This window comes from Ruditapes philippinarum, unplaced genomic scaffold (assembly GCF_026571515.1).
Source record: "Ruditapes philippinarum isolate M1 unplaced genomic scaffold, ASM2657151v2 ctg4914_1_1_1_1, whole genome shotgun sequence".
Classification (NCBI taxonomy): domain Eukaryota; kingdom Metazoa; phylum Mollusca; class Bivalvia; order Venerida; family Veneridae; genus Ruditapes; species Ruditapes philippinarum.
In genome coordinates, this window is record NW_026859763.1 from 17,618 (window position 1) to 29,746 (window position 12,129).

Below are 12,129 nucleotides of genomic sequence, written 5' to 3' on the forward strand. Positions count from 1 at the left end.
TATGAGGAGATGTCATTTAAAGTAAAAGTTTACGGATGGACGCTGGACGAAAAAGCGATCACAAAAGAAAACAAGGTTTTTCTATTTTTAGCTCTTGTGACCTAGTTTTACATCCGAGATGACCCATGTTCGAACTCATCCTAGCTATCAACTAGATAAGCATCCTGACCAAGGTTGATGATGATTGAGGCAAAAATGTGACCGCTGGAGTGTTAACAAGGTTTTTCTATTTTTAGCTCCGGTGACCTACTTTTTCATCCGAGATGACCCATGTTCAAACTCATCCGAGCTATCACCTAGACAAACATCCTGACCAAGTTTGATGATGATTGAGGCAAAAATGTGACCTCTAGAGTGTTAACAAGGTTTTTCTATTTTTAGCTCTTGTGACCTAGTTTTTCATCCGAGATGACCCATGTTCGAACTCATCCGAGCTATCAACTAGATAAGCATCCTGACCAAGTTTGATGATGATTGAGGCAAAAATGCGACCGCTAGAGTGTTAACAACAAAATGTGAACGGACGGACGGACGACGGACGGACGACGGACGACGGACAATCATCGATCCTAAAAGCTCACCCTGAGCATTAGCACCGGTGACCTAGTTTTTCATCCGAGATGACCCATGTTCGAACTCATCCGAGCTATCACCTAGACAAACATCCTGACCAAGTTTGATGATGATTGAGGCAAAAATGTGACCTCTAGAGTGTTAACAAGGTTTTTCTATTTTTAGCTCTTGTGACCTAGTTTTTCATCCGAGATGACCCATGTTCGAACTCATCCTAGCTATCAACTAGATAAGCATCCTGACCAAGTTTGATGATGATTGAGGCAAAAATGTGACCGCTGGAGTGTTAACAAGGTTTTTCTATTTTTAGCTCCGGTGACCTACTTTTTCATCCGAGATGACCCATGTTCAAACTCATCCGAGCTATTACCTAGACAAACATCCTGACCAAGTTTGATGATGATTGAGGCAAAAATGTGACCTCTAGAGTGTTAACAAAGTTTTTCTATTTTTAGCTCTTGTGACCTAGTTTTTCATCCGAGATGACCCATGTTCGAACTCATCCGAGCTATCAACTAGATAAGCATCCTGACCAAGTTTGATGATGATTGAGGCAAAAATGCGACCGCTAGAGTGTTAACAACAAAATGTGAACGGACGGACGGACGACGGACGGACGACGGACGACGGACAATCATCGATCCTAAAAGCTCACCCTGAGCATGCTCACGTGAGCTAAAAATGAAATACTAGAAAGTAAAGTAGAAACCAGTCAACATATTACAAAAAAGAAAATTATCCATGTTCATAAGTGCTATTTATAAAAGTACATTAATTCGAGTACCTTGTTTATAGAAAATGTATTTTTAAAATTGTCGAATTATTTCAGTGGATATCTTATCACAAATTCACGCATTATTTTTAGTAGTGCGCTTGTGAATTTTTTTTCAGTTGGTAATATTAGTATATTACGTAACTTACATACTTTTTTAAATCTGTACTCACTACTTTACTTCGTCATTTAAATATCATGTATGCTTTGTGATTGATATTGTACCTGTGTGTATACCACTCTTACAATAAATTATATATGTATATAATTATGCAAATAAAACAAGTTTCAAACATTGGAGAATATATAAAATATGTACAGCAAATATTTGTGCACATTATCTGTAATCAATACATTATATGCATTCATTTCTTATTGGAAAATTTGACTTAGAATAATAAATCCGAACACCAATATCTTTAATTCAATCATTAACGCTGTACATACGTTAAACGGTTGATTACGTGACGTCACAATGTAGCGTCAAACAGCCCGTAAACTCAGTACAGGATTGGAGCAGTAACGCTAGACGCTTATCACATTTTTCATTCCTTTTCGTATATAAATCGGTGTGAAAAGATGAATTAGACGTTTTAAAGTAATTCCGTACTGTGAGAAGGCGAGATTTCAGCATTTAATCATTCAAGCGTCTTGTCCGTAATGTAACGGAATACGGTATTTAGTGTGGTGCTCCAATCCAAGCCATTTCATTTGGAAAACTTGTTCCGGTAAGGTGGTTTCCTGCTTACATCTGTTGGTGCATGATTGAACAGGAAACCAGCTGCAATCGTGCCAATCGCAGCTTTTCGGCCTTTTCCGTCACTCTTCGGATTAATGATAATAGCCGATGTAGTTCCGATTGCAATCGTGACAATTCGGGCGATTCCGTCATACTGCGGAATCAGACGAAGTAATATTACGGAAATCTAAGCTATTTTAGTTACTTCGGTAATCCAAGTTTGTTTATATAAATAGGATTTCTATTTTTACTTGCTTTATCGGTTTAAACCGTAATAAATTATAAACGAAATTGTTCCGTTTCAATTGTTTTTCAAGACGCAAAAGTTAGTTTCTTTTATAATTCTTTTTTGTCTGTATTAGTTTTATACAATAGAGAATGGTGACTGTAGTAGTATTCCGTCTTCAAAGGGTGGTCCTGCTTACCAAATCACGCATGATCGAGTTACATTTAGATCTACTGAACGCAGTGAAGTAATCTAAAAATAGCCCATGCATATCATTAACCTTGCCACGTGCTGATCTACAGATAGCGCATCGTCTATTTGTGTTCGTGTAACATAGTTGATACATGCTTATTAATTGGTACCACGTAATGAAGTTTTTTAGTGCATTTACTTGTCTATAAAGCAAAGGAATGATTTCGCTGCAAAAAAGGGGAAATGAAATGTGCACACTTGTTTTCCTTCAGTATCACGTTAGTATTTTTACGATTGATCATTTTCTTTATTAGTTTTATACAATAGAGAATAGATTTCAAATCGTTTTGACAAAAAATATTCGGTTTTCCAAAAAAAAAAACAAAAAAAAAACAACTAAATAAACCCTTTATGACATACAAATACCGTTATTCAAAAAAGAAATGTGATAATAAATTGAAACAAAAAAAAAAACAATTTTAAAGGGTTGGGATGAAGGCACAACTGTGCAAGCCTTTCCTTTTAAAAGGAAACTTTATTTAGTCTCACTCATAAATAATCTATACATAACTGCGCGCAAACTCCCCGCAGCGGTTACTTCCCCTGATCAGTACAGTAACCATTGCCACCGCAAGTAAATCCGGCTTCAAAGAGCCGAACATATTTTTTTCGCTTTTAATTTCGAAATAGAATACTTTATATCATTTTGTTTTCTTTCATTAAATTGTTATGATTAATGTACAAGAATGTAAAAAATATACTAATAAAAATTATTCTGTAAAAATAACGAAGATATTTTCACTGTGACACCGTATCTATAGTAAACATTGACTGATTGAACGATTGCGCAAAATATTTCGATCCGGCACTTGTTTTAAAGTGTAAACAAATTAAGTGTTTTGAACATATTTTATCTGGAAAGGATGTAATTGTAAATCTGCCAGTTTGATATGGGATCCTTGGCGTTCTGAAACTGTTTTTGTCACATGACACAACTATCGTCACAGATTTCAGTGGTGGCAGTGGTTAAAGTAGCAAAGCGTGACGTTACCGCTGTGAGGAGTTTGAGCTGCGCGCTGTACACTTGCAGTTGTGTAGCAAGCAAGGGCCTCGTCACAAATTTTTCTTTGATAATGAATTTGAATAAAAAGGTTATGTTTTCGTTTTTCGTCAAGTATGGTACACATTTTCACTCAACATGATAAAGTGTCACATATTTTCACTCGCCGTCCCGGTTCGTGAAAATATGTGGCATTTTAACATGTCTCGCGAAAATGTATTCCACATTTCCCTCACACAAAAAAATATACTCTTAATATTCTTAGAGTTTTTATACCTTTAATTGCATACATATTAAGTAATAAGGCGTACTCGTGTGTGATTTAGCAAATAATTGTCACAGGTATCACAATGGAAGTGGGTGGCGAAGGGCTGCGTGTTTTAATCTATTTTGTCTTAAATTTGTTTTTCATGCATACTGCATTTAAGATAACTTATGCTTTTGTTATGTTGATTCTACAACAAACATATTATTTAACCAATTTATATGCTGGTATAATGTTATATATCATAATTAAATAATGCTTAATAAATATACTACTCAAAATTTGCTAAGGATCACATTTTTTCCACAGTCCGTTACTTTTGTGTATTTACGAAAGGTGAACATTAATTAAAAAATATAAAATATAATTAGTTAAGAATTGATTTTTATGCAAATAATGTAAATGGAAGTGTTCCTTGTCGTGTGCCTGTTACGTAAAGAGTGAGCTGGACGAAAATCAACATTTTGGAGAACACATAGTGGAATAACAAACCTTGCAAATCAGGAAATGGTTGGCGTAGGGTGCTTAATAGCGAGTATGGTGTCTGCGGGCATTTAATACGACCTGGAATTGCATGCTGCTGATGAGCCTGAGAAAATCTGGGCCCATTCCTCTATGATTGCATGTCTTAGCTCCTGAACTGTTGTGGATTGGACGTGGCGTGAAGAAATGGCTTTCCTGTGTCATATCCAAAGCATGTTCAATTGAATGTAAATCAAAGGACCTTTTTGGCCAATCCATGCGGACATTAGTTGCCACCGCAAGATATCGCTTTGTGATGTAGACTATGTTAGCACGGGCGTTGTCATCCATAAGCATGAAATAAGGGCTGACTGCGTCAGCGTACGCGCATACATTGACGTCTAAGATCTCATTGACGTACCTTACTGCCGTCAGTGTACCGTTTTCAATGATTTGTAGGCCCGTTTTCCCCCTAATTTTCCGCCCACACCATGACTGAACCCCCACTATATGGGTCGTCTTCTGCAATGCCTGCTGGAGCTAAGCGTTCATTTGACTTCTCCAAACCCCAGCCCGTCTGTCCGTGAAGTCGAAAAAAACCTTTTAAATCACCCAGTAAAGGGGAAACCTTTTCCCAAAATTTATTAATGTCCTTTGGTTGACAGAGTATGGGGCCCTTGGGAAAAAAGCTTTTGGGAATATGGCGTTGTTAAAGGAATTTTAAATTAAAGGGGCGTACTGACCTCAAATCATGCAACCTTTTTTCCTTTACATTTCATTCAAAGAAAGTTTTTACATAATTTTTCGTTTGGGCCCGCCCTAAGGGAAATTAAAATTTGGCCCCGGGCGGGAGTCTTTAAACCCTTTTCCCGACCCCCCGGCGCGGGGGACCACAAAAACATACCCAAATTTTCCTTTTGGGAAAATCCTCGAGAAATCTGAGTTTCCCTCAATGACAAAAATATCCTTTTTTAAACGGTCAGTTTTAAAATTTCCCAAATTTCCCCCTTTCCCATCTAATCTTCACTAAAACGACGTCTAACTTGTCGATTTGCTAATTTCGAACACAGTTTAACTATAAAACGAGAGGAGTCTTGTTGCTTGTACACTTTTAAGTGACAGCGCATGGCCTCAAACACCAAATTTCCATGGATATGCTTTTCCACGTGCTTATAGTGCAAGGTGTACATGACAAATCGATAACTTAAGTACCCGATTTTAAGGTCCCCGTACAGGTGTATCGTAAGCGGAAATATAATTTTACATGATGATAATAGTACTTAAATTTTGCAGCGTCAAAAAGGTGATCGTTAGCAAATTTTGAGTTGTATATAATCAGTGGCATGCCTCTACATTCATACTTATTCTTATAAATATTGTGAAGTGAAGAATAAAGACATTTACACATTTTAAAAGGCAGTTATTAATTATAAGTTATAAGTTATAAACCATTATAAATTATCAATAAGAAATCAAAAATTTTAAAAAAGAATAACACTTGGTGCGTAAGTAACTTGTAGAAAGATAATAAAACATTGCAAAATCAGGCTTAAGTCGCACGTAACATGAACATTACCAATTGAATCTTCAATCTCTCTATTTTTTTCACATACTTTTTTCTCAAGTCTATTTTATTTATTCCTTTTGGTAATATCTTAACTCATCTATAGACATGCAGGTTAAATGTGGTTGTTAAATTAGATACGAAAGAATATGAACAAATATAGAAATTACCTTTATAGGCAAATAAAGATGATTTGACATAATCATGACCTGAAACGAGAAATAAGGCTAGAAATGTGTCCATTGGGCACTTTTGTCCTTTTTATTGCCTTGTACAGAATTATATTTACATACAAACATTGCCTTTCACACAAACCATTAAAGTACTTTTAATATCAAAGTAGGTTTAATATCAAACACTTTAAAAATATAAGTTGCCTCTAAGTGTTATTCTATAGAAATTCAATCATTATTGCCTGATCAAGAAGACGCTTCAAAACCGAGAAAAACTTAATAACGTTGAAATTACTGGTGATATTTTTATTACAGTTTCATGTTGTAAAGAAATATGACACATACCTGACAAGACAATATGAATACCTTATATAATGTATATACAATTTCAATGTCAAAACAATATATACATGTGTGTGTATATAAATATTTATAATAATTCAGTTCAATTATCTACCACGTTACACTCAGAATCGAAACTGTATGTTTATATGACTTAATCATATTAACCACGTAAAGAAGTAGATCAAACCAACCTTGTAGTTTTACATTAAGTTTCCGTATAGAAAATGTAGGCCGAGACCCAAGACTGCTTACCTAGTAAACAACGATCCCATGTAACACTTGGATTACGTGTAAAACACCAAATATATCCGCTCCTGAATGGATCCCTGCAGTAGTTTTTCGCGTCACTTAAAGTGTTATCAGGGTATAATTGGGATCTTTAAACCAGTTTATATGAGGGGTATCATCCATCCAGCGTTGAACAAGGTAAGCCGCTTAATGTTTTGTTTATCGTGCGTTGTATCGTTGAGAAGCAGTTTTAGACATTACTAAAGAGACATGTAAAATATGCATCATTTTGTAACACGAATAGAAACATAGGAATAATAAACACTTCCATTTTTAAAATGTTTGATAAAAATTTGATTTGGATAAATAAAATTTCCTTTTATAGTTTACGGGGTCAAAAAATTTGGGGGCTAATTTTTACCAATTTTTTATGGTTCAAAATCTTTTTGCAGATAATTTTATTTTCCCTTTTTTAAAAAAACAACCTTTTTCTTTAAGGAATAAAATTAAATTAAATAAAATTTTAAAATTTGTTTGTCAAACCATTTCTTAATACTGAAAAACCCTTTTGATACATTTTATCTTGTTTTTTTGTTTTTATAAAAAATTTTTAACGAAATGTTTTTTTTATTTCCAAAATTTTTGGGGAACTGCAATATTGGGCTTTCTTTTATGGTAATTCGACCCATCAGTATTTGGGAAAACCAAATAAAAGAGAATAATTTTTTTATTTTATTTATTATTTTTATTTTTGTTTGGGGTTATTCTTTTCCCTCAAAACTTAACTTGTTTTGTTGTATCATGTATAAGATGATAGTTTACTGATGTCATTGCGTAACAAAATAAATCTATCTTTTCTTATTCCTTACATCTTAAATATTAATGTTACACTCTTGCCTTATGAATTACACGTGTTTCAAAAAATCTTTAAGCGTAAATGAGATAACAGGTGATTCAAACAGAAAAATCTTACCTCCAGTTCAGTCATAATCTGCGAGCTTTGATAGACGAGCTAAAAATTATATATATATAGTTTATTCATTGTAAATTAAAGTGATAAAGCTGTATGTGACCATAAATATAATGACTTTCCAAAAAGTGCATAAATACGTTGTTCTCAAAACGCTTATGAGTATCCATCGATGAATCTTTTAAAGACGAAAACTGTCTCAGTTAATTAATATTCATGAAAAACGGGTCGGCTACGCTATTTGTTATCTAAAACCAACAATAAATAGTGGCATATTAATTATCATAGCAGGGACTTTGCTTATCATAATTAGAAATAGCAGTCATCATGTTTAGGAAATTTCAAAGTCAAAAATGGGATCTACAGGAATATAGAAATCTTCAGAATGCGAATTTGTCGTGATTGTCCAAAAGATCTTTAATAAAATTAATAGGGATTCTATTCCGCTTAAGAAGTTAATTCAATTGTATATTGATCTATTTCTGTTTACTCGATGTTCTTGTTTCTTATTTAGTTCTTATTTTTAATGGCCATCCGCAACTAAAATGTTACATTATAGATCAAACACTTTATTCACAAAAATCATGAAAGACCCCGTGAATTAAAGTACATTTTAGAAAACATGGGCATGTACTCCCCCCCCCCTCCAATCTTTAAAAATTGAAGAGTCTTTGGCAATTGCTACGACAAAATAAACAACAGGACCGTGTCGTAGGAGGTAATCAAAAAAACTTGCTTTTACAAGAAAAGTAGACATGTGGCATGTCAAAGTTTATTCACAGGATGCTTGATCTATGCTTGAAGTTCAGAGTACTAAATTAACTTCCTTCTTCATTTTCTTTTCAGATTAGATTCAGCAAGTGACCTGAATGAAGCTTACAGGGCAGTAATAGAAGACGAATTGCTTGTAGATATAGTTACTAAAAGGTTAAAAGATAGAATTAAGGGGAGAGTTGACATTGACACTGTAAAAGCAGGTCCCAAAATTATATATTTTCTAAGTCAAGAGCAGGAAGCTCCATAACTGAACATTTGACCAGTACGACAGAAATTGGTTATGGCTACTCGAGACAATAAATTTAGCCTCAGGCTATGCTGTGCATTAAGGAATTAAAGACAAATATTAGCCATTAAGTGTAACATGGTTATATAACTTTCATGATATATGGTCTGAACATGAAGTGAAAAAAAACACGTAGCCTTGAAAGTACCAGAGCAAAGTCTGCTACTCGTACAACAATAACAAGGTATTTTAAGGAACTTGATAGAGTTCTTAGATAATGCAATCTGAAGGATGAGTCATCTCGTAATATTTATGAGAAAGAATTAAATCTTGAGCACAAGCCTACTAAAGTTGTTGCAGGTGCACACTTAAAGACTCTAGCTGTCAAGGCTGGAACATCTAAAACAGTAACTGTTATGGATAGAGCCAATGATTTAGGACACCCGATTCCACCATAATTTTTTTTTCATCTGAAATTGTTGATGGTAGTAAAAAAGCCAAGAAGAGGCATCAGATGTTATGCCATTTCTACAAATTTAAGACAAGAAAAAACTTTAAGTAAGGTTGTTTGGAGGAAAGCTGTAACTGAAGACCACGCGTTTGATGCAGTTAAAACACAATTCAAACCCATTATCAAATAATTCAAAGCTTATCAACACATCTGTTGTTCCTACATCTGGTATTCCAAACAAAAATATTGAAGAAAATGACTTATTTTATGCTTTTCAGTGGAATACTGATTTATCCGTGAAATTTATATTTGATAATTTCACAGCGAAAATAATCAAAATATAATTTCACACTTTTCAATAAAGAAAATACTTTTTTAAGATTTTCCCCATGTGGTACCTCAATTTTATTTTTGTGACAATTTTGATAAAGTCAGACTATTTAGGGGAAAGCAAAGGTGAAACTGATAAATAACTTAAATGTTAAAAGTAATAAAAAGAAGAAAACTTACTTCAATTCATCCAAATTACCAGTCACCAAATATCGTCTCTTACTTTTTTAATTTTTACAGCTGAAAAATACATTTACACATGCAAAACTGTTCTTGATGACATTTGGGCATATTTAAGTATCCTACGAACAATAACTGTTGTATGCTTTATGAAAAATTGAAAGCATTGACAGCCATCAGCCCGAAAAATAAGTAAACAACCCAGCGTTTGTAAGGCAGACTTTCAACAAATCCAAGTTTCCTATGTCCTAGCCGTTTTTTTAATGTTTACACATTTTTCAACACTTATATATTGTCTGTTACAATCCTGAAATAAGTTTTTTTTCTTTTAAAAGGGTGTATGACTAACAAATCCAAATGATATTCCCCTGAATCAAACACAATTATTTTTCTACGGTGAAATACACAACTTTTAAAAATGGAGGCCGCTTATATTTAACAGAGCCAGGTCTTATATAAATTCGCAGTAAGTAACAGAAATATGGATGGATGCTTGCACTTTTTCTCCTACTAGAATCGTTTGTTGTTTTTTTTTTTTATAAAAACGGGCGTTTCTTTCTTTTTTTTTAAAAGAAAAATATCCCCCGTTTTTTAAAACGTGGGTAATCGAACTTTTTTTTTTCAGCCCAAAAATTTTTTTTGTTTTTTAAATAAAAAAATTTAAAACTTATACTTACAAAATTTGGATTACCTTGGGAAAAACAGTTTTAAAAAAATTTAAAAAGTTAATATAAAGGAAATTTGGGTTTTAAACTTTTTTTTAAGAAAAAATTGAAAAAAAAATTGTTTGTTTTTTTTTGGTAAATGAAATTTTTTATTTCATCTCGGGGAATTTTAAAAAAACATTTATTTTTCACGAGTGGCGGTTTAAAAGTTTATTTTTTAAAGCTCACCGAGGGAAAAAAAATTTTCATTTTTTACACACAAACAAAAAAAACATTCCCCTATATTTTAGATTCTGACAAGTTTTTTTGTTTTTCAGGGGCGTCCCCAATATAAAAATCATTGACATATTTAACCATCGTTCAATGGGGATGTTGTGACAGGTGGGTACACCTGAGATTTTGCAGTCCAGTTAGAGTGCTAAGAAGGAATGACACTTTTCTGTGCTATAAACAAAAGACTAATATGTTAAATTATTTTTTATATAAAAATTGAAACCAAAATTGAAAAAAAAAACTTCGGCATTTAACATTTTATTCACTTGTTGGACACTACCATTATTATAAAAATTGTTCTACATTGTTTGAATAAGTTTCTTTCTTCTTGAACTGATAGTAGTTTACTATTATACAGTGTAAAAAACTTTTTACCACACTGTACCTAAATTTCCTTGACCAATTAAAATATTCGAAAATATAAAAAGACATTTCTTTCGGAAACCAAAATGACTGCCTCCATAAAACAAGTGTCAAATTATTAAGGAAAAAGACAATTTTAGTTGGTGGTAAAAAAATATATGCATTTATCATTCTTTTATGAAACGGAATGTCCTTACATCGTCGATATATGAGAAGCCAGGATAGTGTTACGTTGTAAAAATCATAAACAATTCCTTGATTTCATTTACATGTATCAAGTCTTCAACAATCTTTTAGTCTCATTATTTTAAGTCATCAACATTTCTTTGATTCTCATTTCTTTAAATCATCAACACTTCCATGATCTCATTCTTTTAAATCATCAACATTTTTCCCTGATCTCAATATTGTTATATCATAAACATTTCCCTGACCTCATTCTTTAAAATCATCAACATTTGCCTGATCTCATTCTTTTTAAATTATCAACATTTTGCCTGATCTCATTCTATAACTCATCAACATTTCCATGATCTAATTCTTTTAAGTCATCAACATTTCCTTGATCTCATTCTTGTAAATCATCAATATTGCCGTGATCTCATTTTTTAAATTGTCTTTAAAATGTCGACATTTTCCTGATGTCATTCTTTTAAGTCAACAACATTTCCCTGATTTCATTCTTTTAAATCATCAACATTCCCCTGATGTCATTGTTTTATTTTATTAAACATTTTAATGATATAATTCAACAAAATGGTATTGAAAGTATTAAGGATTTACCATAATAGTTAGTATACTGCTCATCAATTTTGTTTGACAATTCCTCGCTCAGCGCTACGTAAACGGCTTTAAAACGTTGCCTTATACTATAAATAGGCTCTTCATCGGAGAATCTATTCAATACTAAAGAAACATTATCCGAATTCGAGTAAATCACTTTTGGAGGTTTTGCCAGATTACAAAAGACTTTGTCTTCCATAAACATATCAATGAATATCAATTTAGTATCTGAAATAAATAGAAAAATAAAATAACAGAATTTACGTTTGAAAACTGCAGTGGAGGTGATCTATTTATCATTACAATACTCATAATTACATATTCCATTGACATTCAACATAAATATGATATAATCCGATTGTTATAACCCTACGAGCTGCATGTATTTACATGTCTTTTAATGTTTTACAGTTCCGGACTATATTATAAACCTTGTATATTTACTTAGGAGATGAACACTTTAGAGGCCACACTATTTACAATTCAACACAATAAAGGTAATAACATTTACA